The following is a 22,344-nucleotide window of genomic DNA, read 5'->3' as shown; positions in this document are numbered from 1 at the left end:
TAAAGTTCCATTGATACTCAAGACAAACTCTTAGCTGGGACACCATGAAAGAAACAAACTACAAAATCCAATACTGCCAAGATAAAATGACAGAGGGTAAAAATTCTAATTCCAAAGCTGAACATAAGAAAAGAGCAAAAATACTCACAGATCATTATCTAGCCCAATGTCATCTGAGAGGCTCCATCTAGCAACTGATAGAAACAGCCAAACATTAGGCAGATCTTGAGGAATCATGTGAAAGAGGGGGATGAAGAATTATGGAGTCAGAGAAATCAAGGACACCAGAAGAAAACCCACCTAATCAACTAACTTGGATGCATAGGGGCTCGCAGATACTGAGCCACCAACCAGAGAGCTTGCATGAGACTGACCTAGGTACTCTGATCATATACTACAGTTGTGTAGCTTGATCTTCTTGTGAAACTCCTAATAGTGGGAACAGGGGCATTCTCTGACTCTGTTCCCTGCTTTTGGGACCCTTTTCCTCCTACTGGGTTACCTTATCAAGCTTCAATAGGAGAGACGGTGCCTAGCCTAACTTCAATTTGAAATTCTGTGACTGATTGATATAAATGGAAGACCTCCCCTTTCTGAAAAGAATGGGTGAGGAGTGGATGTGAAGGGAAGATGGGGGGACAGAATAGGAGAGAGGAAGAAGGCGTGGGAAGATGTGATAGGCCTAGGAAAAATTAAAAACTTTTATTTATTTATTTATGTATTTATTTATTAAAAATTTCCACCTCTTCCCCACATCCCTTTTCCTTCCCCCTCCCCATATCCCCTCCCCACCTCCCCTTCCCTCTCTAGTCTTAAGAGCAGTCAGGGTTACCTACCCCATGGGAAGTCCAAGGTCCTCCCCCATCCATACAGGTCTTTAAAGGTGAACGGCCAACCAAACCAGGCTCCCACAAAGTTAGACCATGCAGCAGAATTGAAACTCAATGCAATTGTCCTTGGCTTCTCAGTCAGCCTTCATTGCCCGCCACGTTCAGGGTGTCCATTTGATCACATGCTCCAATGCTCCCAGTCCAGCTGGCCTTGGTGAGCTCCCATTAGATCAGTCCCACCATCTCAGTGGGTGGACGCACTCCTTGTGATCCTGACTTCCTTGCTCACGTTCTCCCTCTTTCTGCTCCTCATTTAGACCGAGGGAGCTAAGTCCAGTGCTCCAATGTGGGACTTTGTCTCTATCTCCATCCATCGCCAGATGAAGGTTCTATGGTGATATGCAAAATATTCATCAGTATGGTTACAGAACGAGGTCAGTTCATGCACCATCTCCTCTGCTGCCCAGGGAACAATCTGGGGATATCTCCTTGTACCTGGGATGCCCTCTAGAAGCAAGTCTCTTACAAACCCTAAAATGGCACCCTTACTTGAGATATATACTTCCCTGCTCCCATAGCCATCCTTCCTCCATCCCACCCATACAATTCTCCCAAACTATCCCGAATCCTCCCCCTCTCACCTTCTTTCTACCCAGCTCCCCTTACATCCACCCTCAACTCCCCATCGCCCACCCCACCACCGTGCCCCCAAGTTTGCCTGGCAATCTTGTCTGCTTCCAATATGCAGGAGGATAACTATATGATTTTCTTCAGGTTCACCTTCTTATTTAGCTTCTCTAGGATCACTAATTATAGGCTGAAAGACCTTTAACTCTGACTAGAATTCACTTATGAGTGAGTACATACCATATTCCTCTTCTTGGGTCTGGGTTACCTCACTCAGTAAAGAGTTTTCTATTTCCATCCATTTGCATGCAAAATTCAAGATGTCATTGTTTTTTTACTGCTGAGTAAAACTCTAATGTGTATATGTTCCACACCTTCTTTAACCATTCTTCTTTTGAGGGGCACCTAAGTTGTTTCCAGGTTTTGGCTATTACAAATAGTGCTGCTATGGACATAGTTGAACAAATGCTTTTGTAGTATGATAGGGCATCTCTTGGGTATATTCCCAAGAGTGGAATTGCTGGGTCCTGAGGGAGGTTCACTCCCAGTTTCCTGAGAAACCGCCACACTGATTTCCACAGTGGCTGTACAAGTTTGCATTCCCACCAACAATGGATGAGTGTTCCCCTCACTCCACATCCTCTCCAGCATAGGCTATCATTGGTGTTTTTGAGTTTAGCTATTCTAACAGATGTAAGATGGTATCTGAAGTTGTTTTGATTTCTATTTCCATGATCGCTAAGGAGGTTGAGCATGACCTTAAGTGTCTTTTGGCCATTCGAAGTTCATCTGTTGTGAATTCTCTGTTCAGTTCAGTACCCCATTTTTAAATTGGGTTAATTAGAGTTTTAGTGTCTAGTTTCTTGAGTTCTTTGTATATTTTGGAGATCAGACCTTTGTCTTATGAGGGGTTTGTGAAGATCTTCTCCCAGTTGGAAGGTAGCCTTTTTGTCTTACTGATAATGTCCTTTGCTTTACAGAAGCTTCTCAGTTTCAGTGGGTCCCATTTATTCATTGATTCTCTTATTGTCTGTGCTACTGAGGTCCTACTTAGGAAGAGGCCTCCTGTGCCTATATCTTGTAGAATACATCCCACTTTCTCTTCTATCAGGTTCAAAGTGGCCAGATTAATGTTGATGTCTTTAATCCATTTGGACTTGAGTTTTGTGCATGGTGATAGATATGGATCTACTTTCATTCTTCTACAGGTTGACATCCAGTTATGCCAGTACCATTTGTTAAAGATGCTTTCCTTCTTCCATTGTATACCTTTAGCTCCCTTGTCGAAAATCAGGTGATCATAGGTTTGTGGGTTAATATTCGGGTCTTCTATTCGATTCCATAGGTCGACTTCCCTGTTCTTATGCCAATACCAAGCTGTTTTCAATATTGTCGCTCTGTAATAGAGTTTGAAGTCAGGGATGGTAATGCCTCCACAAGTTCCTTTATTGTATAAGATTGTTTTGGCTATCCTGGGTTTTTTGTTTTACCATATAAGGTTTATTATTGTTCTCTCAAGGTCTGTGAAGAATTTTGATGGGATTTTGATGGGGATTGCATTGAATCTATAGATTGCTTTTGGTAGAATTGCCATTTTTACTATGTTGATTCTCCCAATCCAAGAGCAGGGTAGATCTTTCCATTTTCTGGTATCCTCCTCAGTTTCTTTCTTCAAAGACTTAAAGTTCTTGTCAAATAGGTCATTCACTTCCTTGGTTAGAGTAACCCCAAGATATTTTATGCTATTTGTGGCTATCGTGAAAGGTGATGTTTCTCTGATTTCCCTCTCTGCTTCTTTATCCTTTGTGTATAGGAGAGCAACCGATTATTTGGAGTTGATCTTGTATGCTGCCACATTACTAAAGGTGTTTATCAGCTGTAGGAGTTCTTTGGTAGAGTTTTTGGGGTCGCTTATGTACACTATCATATCATCTGCAAATAACGAAAGTTTTATTTCATCCTTTCCAATTCAAATCCCCTTGATCCCCTTATGTTGTCTTATTGCTATTGCTAGAACTTCAAGCACTATATTGAAGAAGTATGGAGAGAGTTGACAGCCTTGTCGTGTTCCTGATTTTAGTGGAATGGCTTTGAGTTTCTCTCCATTCAATTTGATGTTAGCTGTTGTCTTGCTGTATATTGCTTTTTATTATCTTTAGGTATGATCCTTGTATCCCCAATCTCTCCAACACCTTTATAATAAATGGGTGTTGAATTTTGTCAAATGCTCTTTCAGCATCCAGTGAAATGATCATATGGTTTTTTTCTTTCAGTTTATTTATATGATGGATTACATTGATAGATTTGCATATGTTGAACCAGTCCTGCATCAATGGGATGAAGCCTACTTGATCATAATGGATAATTTTTCTAATGTGTTCTTGCATTCGATTTGCCAGTATTTTGTTGAGGACTTTTGCATCGATGTTCATGAGTGAGACTGGCCTGTAATTCTCTTTCTTGGCTGTGTCTTTGTGTGGTTTTGGTATCAGGGTAACTGTAGCTTCATAAAAAGAGTTTGACAATGACTCTCCTGTTTCTATATTGTGAAATACCTTAAGGAGTATAGGTATTAGCTCTTCTTGGAAGTTCTGGTAGAATTCTGCATTGAAACCACCTGGTCCTGGGCTTTTTTTGGTAGGGAGTTTTTGATAACAGTTTCTATTTCTTAGCTACTAACAGGTCTATTTAGATTTTTCACCTGGTCTCGATTTAACTTTGGCAAATGGTACATTTCTAAAAATAAGTCCATTTCTTGTACATTTTCCAACTTTGTGGCATATAGGCTTGTGGAGTAAGATCTAATGATTTTCTGTATTTCCTCTGTGTCTCTTGTTATGTCCCCCTTTTCATTTCTGATCTTGTTAATTTGTGTGTTCTCTCTCTGCCGTTTGATTAGTTTGGCTAGGGGTTTGTCAATCTTGTTGATTTTCTCCAAGAACCAGCTTTTTGTTTCATTGATACTTTGGATTGTTTTCTGTGTTTCTATTTTGTGGATTTCAGCCCTCAGTTTGATTATTTCCAGTCTTCTACTCCTCCTGGGTGAGTCTGTTTCTTTTTTTCCAGAGCTTTCAGGTGTGCTGTTAGGTTTCAAATGTGTGCTTTCTCCGTTTTCTTTACTTGAGCACTTAGTGCTATGAACTTTCCTCTTAGCACTGCTTTCATTGTGTCCCATAGGTTTGAGTATGTTGTGTCTTTATTTTCATTAAATTCAAGGAAGACTTTAATTTCTTTATTTATTTCTTCCTTGACCCAGGGGTGATTCAGTAGCTTACTGTTCAACTTCCATGAGTTTGCAGGCTTTCTGGGGTTAGAATTATTGCTGAATTCTTCCTTTATTCCATGGTGATCCGACAAGACACAGGTGGTTACTAATATTTTTGTATCTGTGGAAGTTTGCTTTGTTACAGAGTATGTGGTCAGTTTTAGAGAAGGTTCCATGAGCTGCAGAGAAGAAGGTATATTCTTTCCTCTTTGGGTGGAATGTTCTATAGATATCTATTAAGTCCATTTGATTCATTACCTCTATTAATTCTCTTATTTCTCTGTTAGGTTTCTGTCTGATTGACCTGTCCATTGGTGAGAGAGGAGTGTTTAAGTCTCCTACTATTAGTGTGTGTGGTTTGATGTCTGCCTTGAGTTCTAGAAGTTTTTCTTTTACATAAGTGGGTGCTTTTATATTAGGGGCATAGATATTCAGGATTGAGACTTCCTCCTGATGAATTAATTGTTCCTGTTATGAGTATGAAATGTCCATCTCCATCTCTTCTGATTGATTTTAGTTTGAAGTCAATTTTGCTGGAAATTAGAATGGCCACACCCACTTGTGTCTTAGGTCCGTTTTCTTGAAAAACCTTTTCCCAACCCTTTACTCGGAGTAGATGTCTGTCTTTGTGGTTGAGGTGTGTTTCTTGTAAACAGCAGAATGTTGGATCCTGTTTTCTTTCCAATTTTTAAGTCTGTGGCTTTTTATAGGTGAATTGAGTCCATTGATATTAACTGATATTAATGACCAGTGGTTGTTGACTCCTGTTATATTTTTGGGGGTAGTAGTGTGTATGTGTTTCCCTTCTTTGAGTTGTGCTTGTGAAGGGTTGCTAGATGTCTGAGTTATTGTGGGCAGTGTTGGGAATGTTGGAATTCTTGGGGTGTGAATTTCGTTCTAATACTTTCAGTAAGGCTGGATTTGTAGCTACGTATTGTTTAAATTTGTTTTTATCCTGGAATATTTTGTTTTCTCCGTTGATAGTGAACGAAAGCTTGGCTGGGTATAGTAGTCTGGGCTTGCATCCATGGTCCCTTAGTTTCTGCAGTACCTCTATCCAGGACCTTCTGGCTTTCTTGGTTTCCATAGAGAAGTCCGGTGTAAGTCTGATAGGTTTACCTTTATAAGTTACTTGACTTTTTTCCTTTGCAGCTCTTAATATTCTTTCTTTAATCTGAATGCTTTGTGTTTTGATTATTATATGGTGAGCGGATGGTTTTTTTTTGATCCAATCTATTCAGTGTTCTGTATGCTTCTTGAACCTTCATAGGAATATCGTTCTTTAGATTGGGAAAGTTTTCTTTTATAATTTCGTTAAATATGTTTTCTGGACCTTTGATCTGCAATTCTTCTCCTTCTTCTACCCCTATTATTCTTGGATTTGGTTTTATTATTATGTCCCAGATTTCCTGAATGTTTTGTGAAGAGAATTTGTTGGATTTGCTGTTTTCTTTGGTCAGAGCGTTTATTTTCTCTATGGTGTCTTCATAATCTGAGATTCGTTCTTCTATCTCTTGTATTCTATTGGTTATGCTTGTTTCTGAAGTCTCTGCTTGTTTACCTAAATTTTCCAGATCCAGCCAAACCTCGGTTTGTGTTTTCTTCATTGCCTCCATTTCAGTTTTCAGTTCTTGAACTGTTTCCATTACCTGTTTTATTGATTTTTCTTGGTTTCCCAGGGTGTCATTTACGGATTTACTCATTTCTTCAAACTTTTTGTTATACTTCTCTTCCAATTCTCTACTCATTTCTTCAATCTTTTTGTTATATTTCTTTTCCATTACTTTAAGTGAGTTATTCATACCCTGTTTAAGGGACTCTATTGCTTTCATAATGAAACTGTTTTCCACTTCTTCCAGAATAGGGTGTTCAAGTCCTTTTGTAGTAAGATTGCTGGGATCTGGTGTTTTCATGTTGTTTTTCAGATTGTTGGAGGAATTCTTGCCTTGGCACCTGCCCATCTCTTCCTTCAGATGCTCTCCAATGTCTCTTCCCTCTGCTGGATATACTGCTACAGGATCAGTACCCCTTGCTGGCCAGGAATCTCCCTGCCTGTAGTCCTACATTGCTGTAGGCAGGCTATTAAAACAAAGGAACTCCCTCCTGCCGGGTTGCATTCACAACGGGTTTCTCTCCATTCAATTTGATGTTAGCTGTCGGCTTGCTGTATATTGCTTTTATTATATTTAGGTATGATCCTTGTATCCCCAATCTCTCCAACACCTTTGTCATTAATGGGTGTTGAATTTTGTCAAATGCTTTTTCAGCATCCAATGAAATGATCATATAGTTTTCTTCTTTCAGTTTATTTATATGATGGATTACTTTGATAGATTTGCATATGTTGAACCATGCCTGCATCACTGGGATGAAGCCTACTTGATCATAATGGATAATTTTTCTAATGTGTTCTTGCATTCGATTTGCCAATATTTTGTTGAGGACTTTTGCATCGATGTTCATGAGTGAGACTGGCCTGTAATTCTCTTTCTTGGCTGTGTCTTTGTGTGGTTTTGGTATCAGGGTAACTGTAGCTTCATAAAAAGAGTTTGACAATGACTCTCCTGTTTCTATATTGTGAAATACCTTAAGGAGTATAGGTATTAGCTCTTCTTGGAAGTTCTGGTAGAATAGAATTCTGCATTGAAACCACCTGGTCCTGGGCTTTTTTTTTTTGGTAGGGAGGTTTTTGATAAGAGCTTCTAATTCTTCGCTACTAACAGGTCTATTTAGATTTTTCATCTGGTCTTGATTTAACTGGATATTAGAATGGCCACACCTGTAACACGAGGGGCCGGCTTGTTGGAGTTTCTGTCCTGCCTGGTACCCCACAGCTGGCAAATCCCAACAAAAAATCACACACAGGACTCCATAAGGTTATAAACTGATTGGCCCTTTAGGTCAGGCTTCTTGTTAACTTTTATAACTTATGTTACCTCATTATCCTTATCTACATTAGCCACATGGCTCCATAACTTTCTCAGCTGGGCAAGTTACATGCTGCCTCTTCGGTGGTCTGTGCAGGAGTCATGGAGGGTGCTTCCTGTGTCCTAGAATATTCCCAGTCTCTTTGCTCCACCCCTACTTCCTATCTGACTTTCCCGCCTATACTGCCTGCCTGGCCAATCAGCGTTTTATTAAAATATGATTGACAGAATACAGACAATTCTCCCGCACTACACACCCACTTGTTTCTTAGGTCCGTTTGTTTGAAAAACCTTTTCCCAACCCTTTACTCTGAGTAGATGTCTGTCTTTGTGGTTGAGGTGTGTTTCTTGTAAACAGCAGAATGTTGGATCCTGCTTTTGTATCCAATCTCTTAGTCTGTATCTTTTTATAGGTGAGTTGATTCCATTAATATTAACTGATATTAATGATCAGTGGTTGTTGACTCCGGTTATTTTTTTAATTTTTTTTTGTAGTAGAGTTTGTGTGTTTCCCTTCTTTGAGTTGTGCTTGTGAAGGGTCGCTAGATGTCTGAGTTATTGTAGGCAGTGTTGGCAATGTTAGATTCCTTGGGTTGCGATTTTCCTTCTAATACTTTCTATAAGTCTGGATTTGTGGGTGCATATTGTTTAAATTTGGTTTTATCCTGGAATATTTTATTTTCTCCATTGATAGTGAATGATAGCTTGGCTGGGTATATTAGTCTGGGCTTGCATCCATGGTCCCTTAGTTTCTGCAGTACCTCTGTCCCGGACCTTCTGACTTTCATGGTTTCCATAGAGAAGTCCGGTGTAAGTCTAATAGGTTTACCTTTATAAGTTACTTAAAGTTTTTCCTTTGCAGCTCTTAATATTCTTTCTTTAATCTGTACGTTTTGTGTTTTGGTTATTATATGGCAAGGGGATTTTTTTTATCCAGTCTACTCGGTGTTCTGTATGCTTCTTGAACCTTCATAGGAATATTGTTCTTTAGATTTGGAAAGTTTTCTTCTATAATTTTGTTGAATATATTTTCTGGACCTTTGATCCACAATTCTTCTCCTTCATCTACTCCTATTATTCTTAGGTTTGATCTTTTTATTAAGTCTCAGATTTCTTGAAAGTTTTGTAATGAGAATTTGTTAGATTTGCTGTTTTCTTTGATCAGAGTGTTTATTTTCTCTATGACATCTTCAGAATCTGAGGTTCGTTCTTCTATCTCTTGTATTCTATTGGTTATGCTTGATTCTGTAGTCTCTGTTTGTTTACCTAGATTTTCCATTTCCAGCCGGCCCTTGTTTTGTGTTTTCTTCATTGCCTCCGTTTCAATTTTCAATTCTTGAATTTTTCCATTACCTGTTTGATTTTTTTTTCTTGGTTTCCAGGGTTTCATTTACGAATTTACTCATTTCTTCAAACTTTTTGTTGTACTTCTCTTCCATTCCTTCCCTCATTTCTTCAAACTTTTTGTTATACTTCTCATCCATTTTTTAAGGGAGTTATTCATATCCTGTTTAAGGGACTCTATTTCTTTCATAATGGCACTTTTTCCCACTTCTTCTAGATTAGGGTGTTCAATTCCTTCTATTGTAGGGTCACTGGGATTTGGTGTTTTCATGTTGTTTTTCAGATTGTTGGAGGAATTCCTGCCTTGGCATCTGCCCATCTCTTCCTTCAAATGTTCTCTAATGGATCTTCTGGTACCGGGTCAGGTTCCCCCCTCTGATGAATCTTCTGCTAGAGGATCAGTACCCTTTGCTGGCCAGGAATCTCGCTGAACTGACACAGGGTCTACCTTTCCTCCGGCAGGCTCTTGAAACACAGGAACTCCCTCCTGCCGGGTTGCGCTTCCAGCCCAGTCCCAGTGTGCAAGCCAGCTGTGCTAGGGGATTTTATGGCCCCAAGGAAGAAGGGGGGGAATAAAGGAAGAGGTTTCTGCGTGAAAGCTTGGATGGGATAGGAGGTGAGATGGCTTAGCCCCTGCAGAGTGACCAGTGAGTCAAAGGGGTCTGGGAATGTCTGAGCTCCTCCTTGCCGGCCTTCTGCCATGGATCAGGAGCAAACTCACCCCTCTGATGAATCTTCTGCTAGAGGATCAGTACCCCTTGCTCGCCAGGAATCTCACTGAGCTGACACAGGGCCTACCTTTCCACTGGCAAGCTATTATGAATGTATAATTTTAAAGCTAGTTGCTTTCATTAAATGTAACCATACATATTGTCTTTCTGAGTCTTGGTTACCCTCTTTTTAGACTATTTTTTATCAGCTCCATTCATTTATCTGCAAATTTCAGAATTTTTTTTGTATCTGAATAAAATTCCATAGTTTATATGTACCACATATTTAACATCAATTTATGAGTTGGTGGACATCTAGGCTGATCCCATTTTCTAGGTTTTATGAATACAATTTATACAAACATGGATGTGATGTACAAGTGCCTCTATAATAGGATATAAATTATATAAATTCCTGTGGAGAGGTATGGAGGAGTATAGAATAGATGGTTTCTAGTTTTTTTTTGTTTTGTTTTGTTTTTTTTTTAGTAAATTTTATTAAATTATAAAAGTTTCCATTTCCACCCCCCCTCCCAACTCCCTCCCACTCCCCCTATTCCCCCTTCTCCTCCCTCTTCGTCCCCCAGGGCAGTCAGGGTTTCCTGCCCTGTGGGAAGTTCCAGTTCATTCCCCCTCCCTCCAGGTCCAGGAAGGTGAGTGTCCAAACAGACTGGATCCCCAAAATCCATTATATGTAGAGGAAACAGGTCCCAGTGTCATAGTCAATGGCTTTTCAGAAAGACTTCGGGTCAGCCACAGTCAGAGAATCCGGCCAAATTCGGAGAGTCTGGTTAGATCACGTCCTCTTTCAGTCCCAGTCCAACTGGCCTTGGTAAACTCTCATCAGATCCGTTCCCTTGTATCAGTGGGTGATAGCATCCCTCGCAGTACTGATTTCGTTTTTCATGTTCTTCCTCCTTCTGCTCCTCATTTGGACCTCGGGGGGCTCAGTCCGGTGCTGCAATATGGGTCGCCGACTGTATCGCCGTCCTTCGTCAGATGCAGGATCTATGGTGATAAGCAAAATATACATCAGTATGGACATGGGCCACGGCCGATTCAGGCACCCACTCCTCTGTCCAGAGAGCAATCTGGGGGATCTCTCCTTGGACCTGGGATCCCATATATAATCAAGTCTCCTGTAAACCCTAAAATGGGTCCCTTAGTTGAAATATAATCTTCCCTGATCCCATATTCATCCTTCCTCCCTCCCCCCCCATCCCAGGCCACCAAGCTTTCCCCTTTCTTCCCCTACTCCCTTCTCTCTAACCTTCTCCCCTTCCATCGACCCTCCCTCCCCCCCATGCACCCGAGGTTACCTGGGAAGGAACCTCCACATTGAAACATTCAAATTCTAGGGGCTTGGGGTTACAGGAGAAGAATATGCTTTATGAGACACACTAATATCTCAGTGCAGAGATGCTCATATGTCAAGGGCTTAGGCTTTCCATTCTAATCTTAATATCAATATCTCACAAAGACTATATTTCACATTCATTTTTAGAGAGGTCATTTTTCTACGATGCTTATAGTTTCCCATGGGTAAATAGCGCACATTATAAACATTTTTGTTACATCATTACAGATTATAAAATTTATGATGAATCCAATTAGCCACCAATAAATAATTAGGTAAATATACAACATTGTTAGAACATGATGATGTGATAAGGAAATGTGAAAAATATGAAAAAAACTATAATATTGTACAAATATCTCCAATATAAAAACTGAAAAATCAAGAAACAGAAGAAAATATATACTATTTTAGCTATATTTCTTTTCAAAGACTTGGAGAGTGCTGGTGATAGAGCTCAGGGGTAGAGTGTGTGCCCAAGGCCCTGGTTAAAAATAAAATAAGATGTGTATATATATTTGTATTCACATGTATTTATATAAAAACTATAGTAAAAAAAAAATAAGTGATCACCTTAAAAGTAAAAATGGCATTTTGGAGGATAAGAGAAAGAGATGAAGTTTAAGCAAAGTACTCTCTCTCTCTCTCTCTCTCTCTCTCTCTCTCTCTCTCTCTCCCCCCCCCCCACCGTGTGTGTGTGTGTGTGTGTGTGTGTGTGTGTGTGTGTGTGTGTTTAGACAGAGGGCAACTTGCAGGAGTTGGTTCTTTCCTTTCACCATAGGAATCAAATTCAGGTTTTCAGGTCCAGGCTTGGTGGGAAATGCCTTTACCTGCTGAGTTCACTTTATTACCCACCAAAATAATTATTAAATGCTTTCTACACTGCTCACCCCCAACATTAAATGCTGTCATAGCCCTCTTACCTGAAAAAAAAATCTTAAGGAATCAAATGTTGAAATATAATCGCAAGTATAAAAATGTGTAGGGTAAAAGACAGGAATCAGGAATATTATAGAGGAGCAGTAGAGTGCTTTAGACTGTAACATCAGTCACACAACTGTAAATAGGAATCAGATAATATAAAGAGCCTCCTCTGAGTTGCAGATCAGAGAAAGTCTGAGCTAGGATAAGGAGGAGCCCAGTGACAGGGCTAATCTTTAGAGGAGCTGCTATTAGAAGAATCTGCCCTTAGTGTTTATACAGTGCTCATTGGTAAGAAGCAGTTTAGTGAGTGTGGTCCCAGGTTGAGTGATGCTGGATCTAGAAGGAACAGCAGTTAGAGGCTGACAACTGTATACACTCCTTAGAAAGGGATCACAATTGAAATGGGTCCCAAACACCAATTTTTTTCATGACCATCACAGCACATATCCATTTATATTTCCATGTTGACTCTAGAATTCATAGGTTTATTCTTCTCATGGCAAACTTAAACAAACAAAAATACAGAAGTGAAACAATATCAACCATTACTCTATGCTTCATCTCACAGTGTCTTTTCCTATTCATCAATTGCTTCTGGTGTATAGGCTCATTTCCACCTTAATGAAATCAACAAATTTCAAAATAAACCTAATTATCAGTTTCATAACTTACAAGATAAATCTAATTATCAGTCTGGTAACCAGGAAGTGAGGTAGGAAATCTGAAATAACATCAGTTTATCCATAAGACAGGAAACTACTCCAGTGTCTTCCTATGTAAGGGCAATTTTGTCTCTCACAGAGTGGTAGACCAGTTGTACTTGCCTACCACTTTCCAGGTTCTATAGAATCTATGTTTCAGTTCTTTTAATGTCCTAAACTTTTCTAGCCAGGACTCTGAATTTAGAACAAGGAATTTATTTTTGGCTAAGAATTTTGTCTTCAGATTCTGTATGCACCAGTGTTTTCTCCTTAACTGAGTCAGTTAGTACACAGCAGAATTTAATAGCCTCCTTGTAAGCTATTAACGAAGATCTTTAACTACAACAATCAGCATTTAACTGAGTATTAACTGCCTTCCACTACATGCTAATACAAATGTGTGAAAAGCAGCCATTGCCACCATCTGGGTTTACTACTCCCACAAGTATTTTAAATCTCTGAATAATTACACTGGCAAAAGAATTTCCTCATAAGGAAATTTTCCTAAATCACCAAAAGTGAATGTTTTATCATCTAGACAATAAACACATGTCCATCTGGGCAAAGATTGCTCCAGCATCAAAATATTTCCATACCACCTGCTTTCTGTGACCTCATCAGATGAAATTATTATTATTATATTGTTATTATTATTTTATTATTACTAATGCCATGTTTTAATTCTGATATTCTGAAAATGTATATAATATTAAGATTCAATGTGTAAGATATTTAAAATGAATGTTTAAAGTAGAAAGATAGCAATGGAAGTCAGAGCTTTTAAACAATGATACTGGTTCAGAACCTATGAAAAGGAATAAAGATTTCAATAAGAAGAGCCTCTAACTACAGACCAATAGCCAGTACCCCAAACTGAACATTTACGGAGTTCCTTACAGAGCTGAAATGAACCAATCACATTATTGAATGACCCAATGAAGTAATTAACTAAAAGCAGTCATGGGAGACCATGATCTCATCATGAATAATGTGGTGGATTCCAGACACATATGAGCCAGAAAAATGCCAGTCAACTACATATCCTTGGTGCAGTAGAATTGTCTGTATTCTGTCAATCATGTTTTAAATAAACGCTGATTGGCTGGGCAGGAGGTGTAGGCAGGGAAACCAGACAGGAAGTGGAAATGATGCAAGGAGAGCAGGAGAATTCTGGGGAAGAGGAAGTTGATTCCTTCCACTCCTGTCCAGATCACTGAAGCAGCAGGATGTGATCTGCCCACTGAAAAAGGTACTGAGCCACATGGCTAGAATAGATAAGAAAAATGAGTTAATCAAGATGTGAGAGTTAGCTAATTAAGTAGCCTGACCTAATAGGCCAATCAGCTTTATAACTAATAGAGATCTTTGTATGGTTTTCTTTGGGCTTGCCGGATGTGGGGTACTGGGTGGGACAGAAACTCCTAACAAACAAACAGCCCCTCATGTTACATATCCTCCTGCTTCATAATCCAGAAACATGGTTAAGAAGGTGATTTTGCTAGCCTTTCTTTTCTATAGCTAAGGTCTACTTCAGATTTTCTACCTTAATGGGATTTACTAAATTATTTTATGAACATCCATGTGCATTTTAGAGGAAGCTTATTAAGTCCTTCAGAATTTTTCAAAATAGTTAAGACAGGGGTCAAACTCTAGTAAGAAATAAGGGAAAAAAGCAATGTGCTTTAGGTACAAAATTTAATTAGATACCTGTTCTCAAGTTTATAGAAGTATTCAATATCTGGGAGTTAAGTCAACAAAATAACTGATTACACATGCCTAGAGCACAGACCTCCATAAAAGAAGTCTGAAACACCTCTGCTATTCTGATAGGTGTATTTGGTACAGAATGCAAGATTACAGTACATATATGGCAAAGAAATGAAATGTGGAAATACATGATGCACTTATAAACTGTTTTATTTATAAGCTACTTGTTTTATTAACTAATTAAACACCATCAATCATTACTTCTCTTAATTTGAGATCAAAGATAAGCAAACAAAAACTTTGCATGGTGGAGAAAGGGTAAATAAGGAGATTCCCAGAACTCTTCATTAATGATTTGAACACCTGAAATAGTTTCTGTTTGAGAAGACTGCAGTCCTCATATATTCTGGGGCAACATTGGAGATTATTGCATTCCCCAAAGAGGAACTTTAGTCTATGTTTTTTCAACTCTCAGGCTCCTACTCCATAGTGCCACCATAAAATCTGTTCCTCTATGGTCTTGTAAAGGTGTCAAGTAACTAATAACTTAATATGTATAGCCTTGAAACCCAAATGTATTGCGATATTGCCCTTGACCCTCACAGTATGCTCTGAAAGATGAAGCATTATAACATTCAAGTAAGTAGATGGGTAAGATGATTTGCCAGCCTCAGTGAAGCCCACAAATAGATGAGGCAGCACACAATAATTAGCCTCACAAACCCAACTCAGCCCTTCATAATATCAAGAACCTTTTAAGTAGCACAACATGAAAAGATAGACATCCACTGATTCTCAAAAGGCATCTGTGTGCCACTTTGGACATTAATGGGTATTATGCACAGGTCTATATGTACCCATGTCCCTGTGCAAGCTTCAGAACAGTGTCAGATATTCTATCCCCACTAATGGTCACACTGCAAAATATAGATCTCAACCTAAAGAAATGGTCCTGTCCCAGCACTGTCCACATAATCAAATAACCACTTATTTTATCTGCTACACTAAACAGAAGTAATCTATGTGGATGCATCAGAAAGTCGAAGTCCTAAGAATCCAGAAGAAAATAGAGCAGTATGGTCCTCAACATTTGATGACAGATATGTTAATCCCAGTGCTGTTAATGAGTTTAACTCATCTAAAATAACGACACATAGACGTTAAAAGAATCCCATAAAGGAAAAACTAGTTTTCACCAATGGAGTCTCACTGGATATATTAACTAGACTTAAGGTTAGACCCCATATCCAGCAGTGGATGGCCCATAAACATAAACTCAATAATAATATTTTTAGACATTTGTCTCATATTGCTGTGTTTGGAAATTCTTGTCTTTTGTATGTATAATATGTTTTCCATATTTGTGTTTTTATGTACTTTTTGCAAGCATGTGTTGTGTTTTTTCTTATTTTTTTATAAAAATCTGGTTTGTTTGGGGTTTTGCTTGCCTTTTTGTTTCATAAATGTAGAAAGAAAGGATGTGGATTTGGGTGGATAAAACGTATGGAGAATTGAGGGAGAAGAAACCATGATCATAATGTAGTGTATGATTTTTTTTCAATTAAAAAAGTTACACAAGTAATTAGGAGCAAAGCAGTAGATAAGCTCCTACAGCAAGTCTTCCATCCTCATTTTCACACCAACTCCAACATGCATCAAAACATTCTCTGCTATCACCAAGAAAATTAGATAAAGAACAAGGCCTGCCTTCAGTACAATAAAACGGGGGAAAATCACTGAAGTTGGAAGGAAATAATTAATCATGTCCTCCTTTCCCCAACTATAAATAATCCAGGAGCTAGAGAGATGCCTCCATTTAAGATGGAAAGGAAATTAAATCTAGAGCTTACATTTGAAATCCTGTACCAGGTCTGGCACAGTGAAACCCAATAGTAAGAATGGTTCTGCTGTTCTGGTCTAAGTGTGGCATGTCCCCCAAAGGCTAGTATGTCTGAACATTTAGTCTCCTTGATGGCATAAATTTTGGGATACTATAGAAATAAACCACCTAGAGTGTGCTTTTTGAACACTATTTCCACCTCCAGTTCTTATCTAGTTCTCAAGTTCCTGGTCAGTGATGCTGTGACAGACAATAGTCAAACGTTTTTGCCAATATAGATGAAGCAACTTTTATAATCCTGCCTTCAGGAAGTAAGGCTTTGGTATCAAACTTCAGGGTTTGTTTCCATTGTCTTACTTTCTCCAGCAAAACTCTAACTACTGGAGGTTCTACAAGCATCTATATCAGTGTCACCATTTGGGGACCAAGTGTTCAAACACACAATCCCATGGGAGATACTTCACATTCAAACCACAGGAGATACTTGCACCAAAGTCCCTATGAAAACTCCAAAGAAGCCAGGAAATGTGAAGTAGGTTCAGATTCCTTGTCCTGAACTATTAGTAAATTGTGTCAGATCATGTACAAGTGAAACTTAACTTTCAGTGGTGATGCCAGAGTATTGAAAATACCAGTAATGTATGACGTCAAAGCAAAAGGCATTAAATAGAAATAACTGATGAGGCCATGTGTCCTGAGAAATAAAAGGACATAGAGGCATGGGTGCACAAATCCAGAGTCCTTATAAAGACAATATGTGTGCCAGATACTAGCTAAGGAGTTGCAGGATTGAGAATTTGATCTTGGAGTTTGGTTTTTTTTTGTCTGATCTTTCCTTGCTGTTTTTCTAGTCCTTCTTTGTGGAATAGGAATGTTACTCTGTGAATTTGTGCATTACAAATATGTAATTTGTATTTTTATTTTAATGTAAGCTCACAGACAAAAAATTTGTTTAAATCTCGGGTAAGATTTTGGATTTTTGAATTTTTTGACAGTATTAGGTCTATCAGAAAACATGGAAATTCTTGAAGGTGTATTAGATATTTATTGAATTATGAGATGATCATAGCCTATAGATCCAGAAGCAAATGTGTCATATCTGTTTTTATATGTGAGTTTTATTTGCTCATAAAGAAGAATAAGATTATGCTATTTGCAGGAAAATACATATAACGAAAGATAATCACATACGTGAAATAGCTCTACATTTTTCTGTGCTTCCCTCCCCAACTCTCCCCTCCCCTTCAACCCTCGCCCAAGGTCTCCAGGCTCCCAATTTACTCAGGAGATCTTGTCTTTTTCTTCTTACCATGTAGTTTAGATCTATGTATGTCTCTCTTAGGGTTCTCATTGTAGTCTACATTCTCTGGTATTTTTTTTGGTATTATTTTGGTATTATTTTTTTGGTATTATTTTGGTATTATTTTTTTGGTATTTGTGGGCTGGTTTTCTTTGCTTTATGTTTAAAACCCACCTATGAGTGAGTATATGTGATAATTGTCTTTCTGTATCTGGGTTACCTCACTCAAAATGATGTTTTCTAGCTCCATCCATTACCTGCAAAATTCAAGAGTCATTATTTTTTCTGCTGTGTAGTATTTCATTGTGTATATGTACATTTTCTTTATCCACTCTTTGTTCTGGGGGCATTTAGGTTGTTTTCACGTTCTAGCTATGGTAAACAAAACTGCTATGAACATAGTTGAACACATGTCTTTGTGGCACGATCGAGCATTTCTTGACTATATACCCAAAAGTGGTATTACTGGGAGGTTGTTTCCTAATTTTCAGAGAAATCGCCATACTGATATCCAAAGAGGTTGTACCAGCTTGCATTCTCAACAGCAATGCAGAAATGTTCCTTTTTCCCCACAACCTCTCCAGCATAACTTGTCATCAGTGTTTTTGATCTTAGCCATTCTTACAGGTGTAAGATAGAATCTCAGAGTTGTTTTGATTTGCATTTCTCTGATGACTAAGGACGCTGAACATTTCCTTAAGTGTCTTTCAGCCATTTTAGATTCCTCTGTTGAAAGTTTTCTGTTTAGGTCGGTACTCCATTTTATATTAGATTATTTGTTCTTTTGATGACTAATTTATTAGGCTCTTTGTATATTTTGGAGATCGCACCTCTGTCTGATGTGGGGTTAGTAAAGAACTTTTTCTATTCTGTAGGCTGTTGTTTTGTCTTGTTGACCATGTCCTTTGCTTAACAGAAGCTTTTCATTTTCAGTATTTTTGCTTCAATGTTCATGAGTGAGATTGATCTGTAATTCTTTTTCTTAGTAATGTCTTTGTGAGGTTTGGTATCAGGGTAATTTCAGCCTCATAAAAAGAGTTTGGTAATGTTTATTTTGCTTCTATTGTTTGGAATAATTTAAGGAGTATTGGCTTTAGTTCTTCTTTGAAAATCTTGTAAAATTCTGAGCTGAAACCATCTGGTCCTGGGATTTTTTTTCCTTTGGCTGGGAGACTCTTGGTGACTGCTTCTATTTCTTCAGCAGTTATAGTTCTGTTTAATTTGCTTATCTGCTTTTGATTTAATTTTGTTAAGTGATATTTAGCCAAAAAGTTGTCCATTTGCTTTACGTTTTCCAATTTTGTGGAGTACCGTTTTTCGAATGTGACATGATGATTCTCTGAATTTAGTTTTAAACAGTGTAAAAGACTAGAGACATGACTCGGTCGTTAAGAGTACTTGTTCTTGCCTATCACCATGCACAAAACTCAGGTCCAAATGGATCAAAGACCTCAACATAAAGCCAGTCACACTGAACCTTATAGAAGAGAAGGTGGGAAATACACTTGCTGTTATTCCACAGGACCTGCATTCATTTTCAACTCACCCACAATAGGTGTCTGCTCATTTGTATCTCTAGTTCCAGAGTATCTAATACTGGTCTGTGGCCTCTAATCACTACTGTACTCAAGTGTACAGCATAACCTCCACACACAAACACATGCAAATTTTTTTAATCTTTAAAACTATATGCTCAAGATATTTAAGACAGGGCCAAAGGCTATACTAGAAATGGGACTGGAAGATATTAATGTTACATTCTGGAAAATATTTTGCTTACATTTTTCCATGATCTGAAACTTTGTAGGAGGCTTGGTTTAAAGGTAATAGAATAATTAATTTGATGGAGCAAATTTGAAGAGGCATTTGGCCTGTGGCCAAACATTTCTGACAGCTTTTCCAGTGATAATCAGAAACATAAATGGATCAGAATTTGAAAAATGTGTAGTATGGCTAGAAAAGAAGTAAGTTGTGTAGTTGTTAAAGAAATTAGCACTATTAGATGAAGTCAATGGCTCAACACTTAAGGTAATTATTGTAATGAGACATATTTTTCACCTAGCAAGAGGTAAAGATTGTAAAATTTTAAAGATTTTACGCTGATAAAGGAAAGCTCCTAGGGCACTTTACTCACATAGAACCACTAAAGGAAGTGTTTTACAAGGTTCAGCTACTCGGGTACATAGAGAACACCATGAAAATGATCAAAGAAAGCTAAAACTATATTAAGTAGGATTCTCCAGACTATCGGAGGTAGTAGAATGTATTAGAGGAAGAAGAGACAAACAAAGGAAAAGGAGATTGATGCTGACAAATTGGCTAGTGCAATTGTAGAGGCTGGATAGTAGTAGTAGTAGTCCCATAATGTCCCAATTTGCTGTATGTAAATTGATAATAAGTACTATAATAAAACCTGAGTCTGAAAGCCTGAAAACCAGAAGGATCAATAAAGAAAATCTCAGCTGAAGAGCAATAGACAATGAGTTGGTTTTTTTTTGTTTTTGTTGTTGTTATGTCATGGGATAGCAGAACCTTTGAAGTACAAGGCATCAATGTCCTTAAAATCATTTATCTATGGGCTTCCTAAACTTAAATGTGGCCCTACGCTTTCACTAACAAATCTCATTTTCTTTAATTTTATTTATTTATTTGGGGTATATGGTATTTGGTCGGCATGCAGTTCTGTACAGCACATTCGTGCCTGGTGCCTGAAGAGGCCAGAAGAGGGCATCAGATCCCCGGGGACTAGAATTACAGGGCCATATAGGTGATGGGAATCAAACCTAGGTTGCTGAAAGAGCAACCAGTGCTCTTATTCAGTGAGCTATCACTCCAGCCCCTAAAGTTATACTTTAATAAGAAATTTTAGCTCAGAAAGTCTCTGTAAAGGCAGATGAATGTGACACTTTTTCACTTGGATCAAATAATTGTTATGAATGAACAATGGTAGCTATAGACATTTGTCTATAGCCACATAGGTATAACTTGGAACTTCTCCAAAAGTTTATTATTTTATTTTCTGGTATTATAATCAATACCAGAGGCATAGTACTTTATAGGGCAAAGAGATTTGATACATGATTCCAGTGTGTGTACAGGAGCAAGGGAAGGGGACTCAAAGAAGCATGGCACTAATGTCCTGGAAATAGTTACATCCTAGCAAAATAGACAATGTCACAATGACAGTAAGGCATACAGTATAAAGCATATAACAAGACAGAATACTGAAGGAATTTGTGAGTCATTTTTCCTCTTTTGTAACAATCAATCCTCAGAGAAACTAGATTGCTCCAAAAGACTCAAATTAATCTTTACTCAGAAGAATGCATCTATAATTTAATCGTCTCCTAGTAGCCTTACCTATTAATTTTTCCAGTACTTCCAACACTGTCACAGAAATAATGAATACTTTAAGCCATTAGATTCCAGGGAGACCACACATTCAAACAGTATTTAAACTGGATCAGCTAGATTACAATGTGGTCTATGTGGAAAGTATCAGAGACCCGTAAACCTTCACTTTTCCCCTGTATGTAATTTAAATTTTTGTGATGGAAAAATTTCCAAATCAAGGCCTATTTTTGCTAATATCTAACATAATAAACATGCACATAAATGTTAATGGTACATAAAATGAGAAAAGGTAGTTTTTTTAAATAATTGATTAAGAAATAATCACTATCTATGGTGAGAAGGAGTTTCTCTGTTAAGGACCGAGAGATACATTAATCTCTGGGTATAATGATGTCATTAGAATTTCATCTAATACTGTGCCCATTTAGCACAATAGCAGGATTATTTCTCCTCCTATGAGTTATGGCATATCAGAGAAGGTTTACGGCACTGATCATGGTGTCAGTCAGGAGATTATAGCTTGTTTAGCAAATATAAATGAAGTTAGAAAGTATCTGGTCACACTCCCGCAACATTTTAAATCTATTTAAAAATTTTATACACCAGCAAAAGTTTAATTTTTTTCATATCTTTTAGTTGCTCTTTTGCCAAGAGTACAGAAATCACTGGCAACGTTTTTAAGTTTTTGTCAAAATATCTTTAATCTTCTTCAGGGATAAGGTCTTTCTCAGGCTCTCTTATAATTAGATACTGTCACATGAGTTCTTCTCACTAGTGAAATGCAAGGGAAATATGGTGTTGTAGCTTTCTTGAGAAGTGTGCTTCATCCACTGCCTCCATGTAAGAATCAAAGAGCAGGACACAGACCAAAAAGAAGCCTGAACTATTTCTCAGAAGAAAAGAGCCATTGACTAGTTCTCACCATTAAGTGTAGAAAAAGCAAAAAATTAATTGCAGCTGTGTTTGACCTACTTCATGTATTTGGGGTTTTATTTGGTATTTTTCCAAAATAACACAGTATATTATTATAATATATTACTATAAGACAGTGCCTATGTAGCTTTAGTTTTTCTGGAATTTATGTCACCTGGAAGTCAGACATCTGAATGCCTTTGTCTCTACCTTCCAAGTATTAGATTTAAAAGCATACACTACAGGCACAATGTATCAAATATCTGTTAAAAAGTGGAGATAACTCTTGTTTAGACCTAAGTTGGTTTACTTAATTCTATTTTTTAAGTTATTTGTATATTCTGAATATTAATCCTCAATCAGATGTATAGCTGATAAAGATTCTATTCCACTCTGTGAACTTCCTTTTCTTTTTTATTTATTTATTTATTAAAAATTTCCAACTCCTCCCCACCTCTCTTTCCCCTTCCACTCCCCACTTCCCCCTCCCTCTCTAGTCCTAAGAGCAGTCAGGTTTCCATGCCCCGTGGGAAGTCCAAGGTCTTC

This window comes from Myodes glareolus, chromosome X (assembly GCF_982192425.1).
Source record: "Myodes glareolus chromosome X, mMyoGla1.1, whole genome shotgun sequence".
Taxonomy (NCBI): domain Eukaryota; kingdom Metazoa; phylum Chordata; class Mammalia; order Rodentia; family Cricetidae; genus Myodes; species Myodes glareolus.
The sequence above is the reverse complement of the archived record's forward strand: the minus strand, read 5'-3'. Positions refer to the sequence as shown.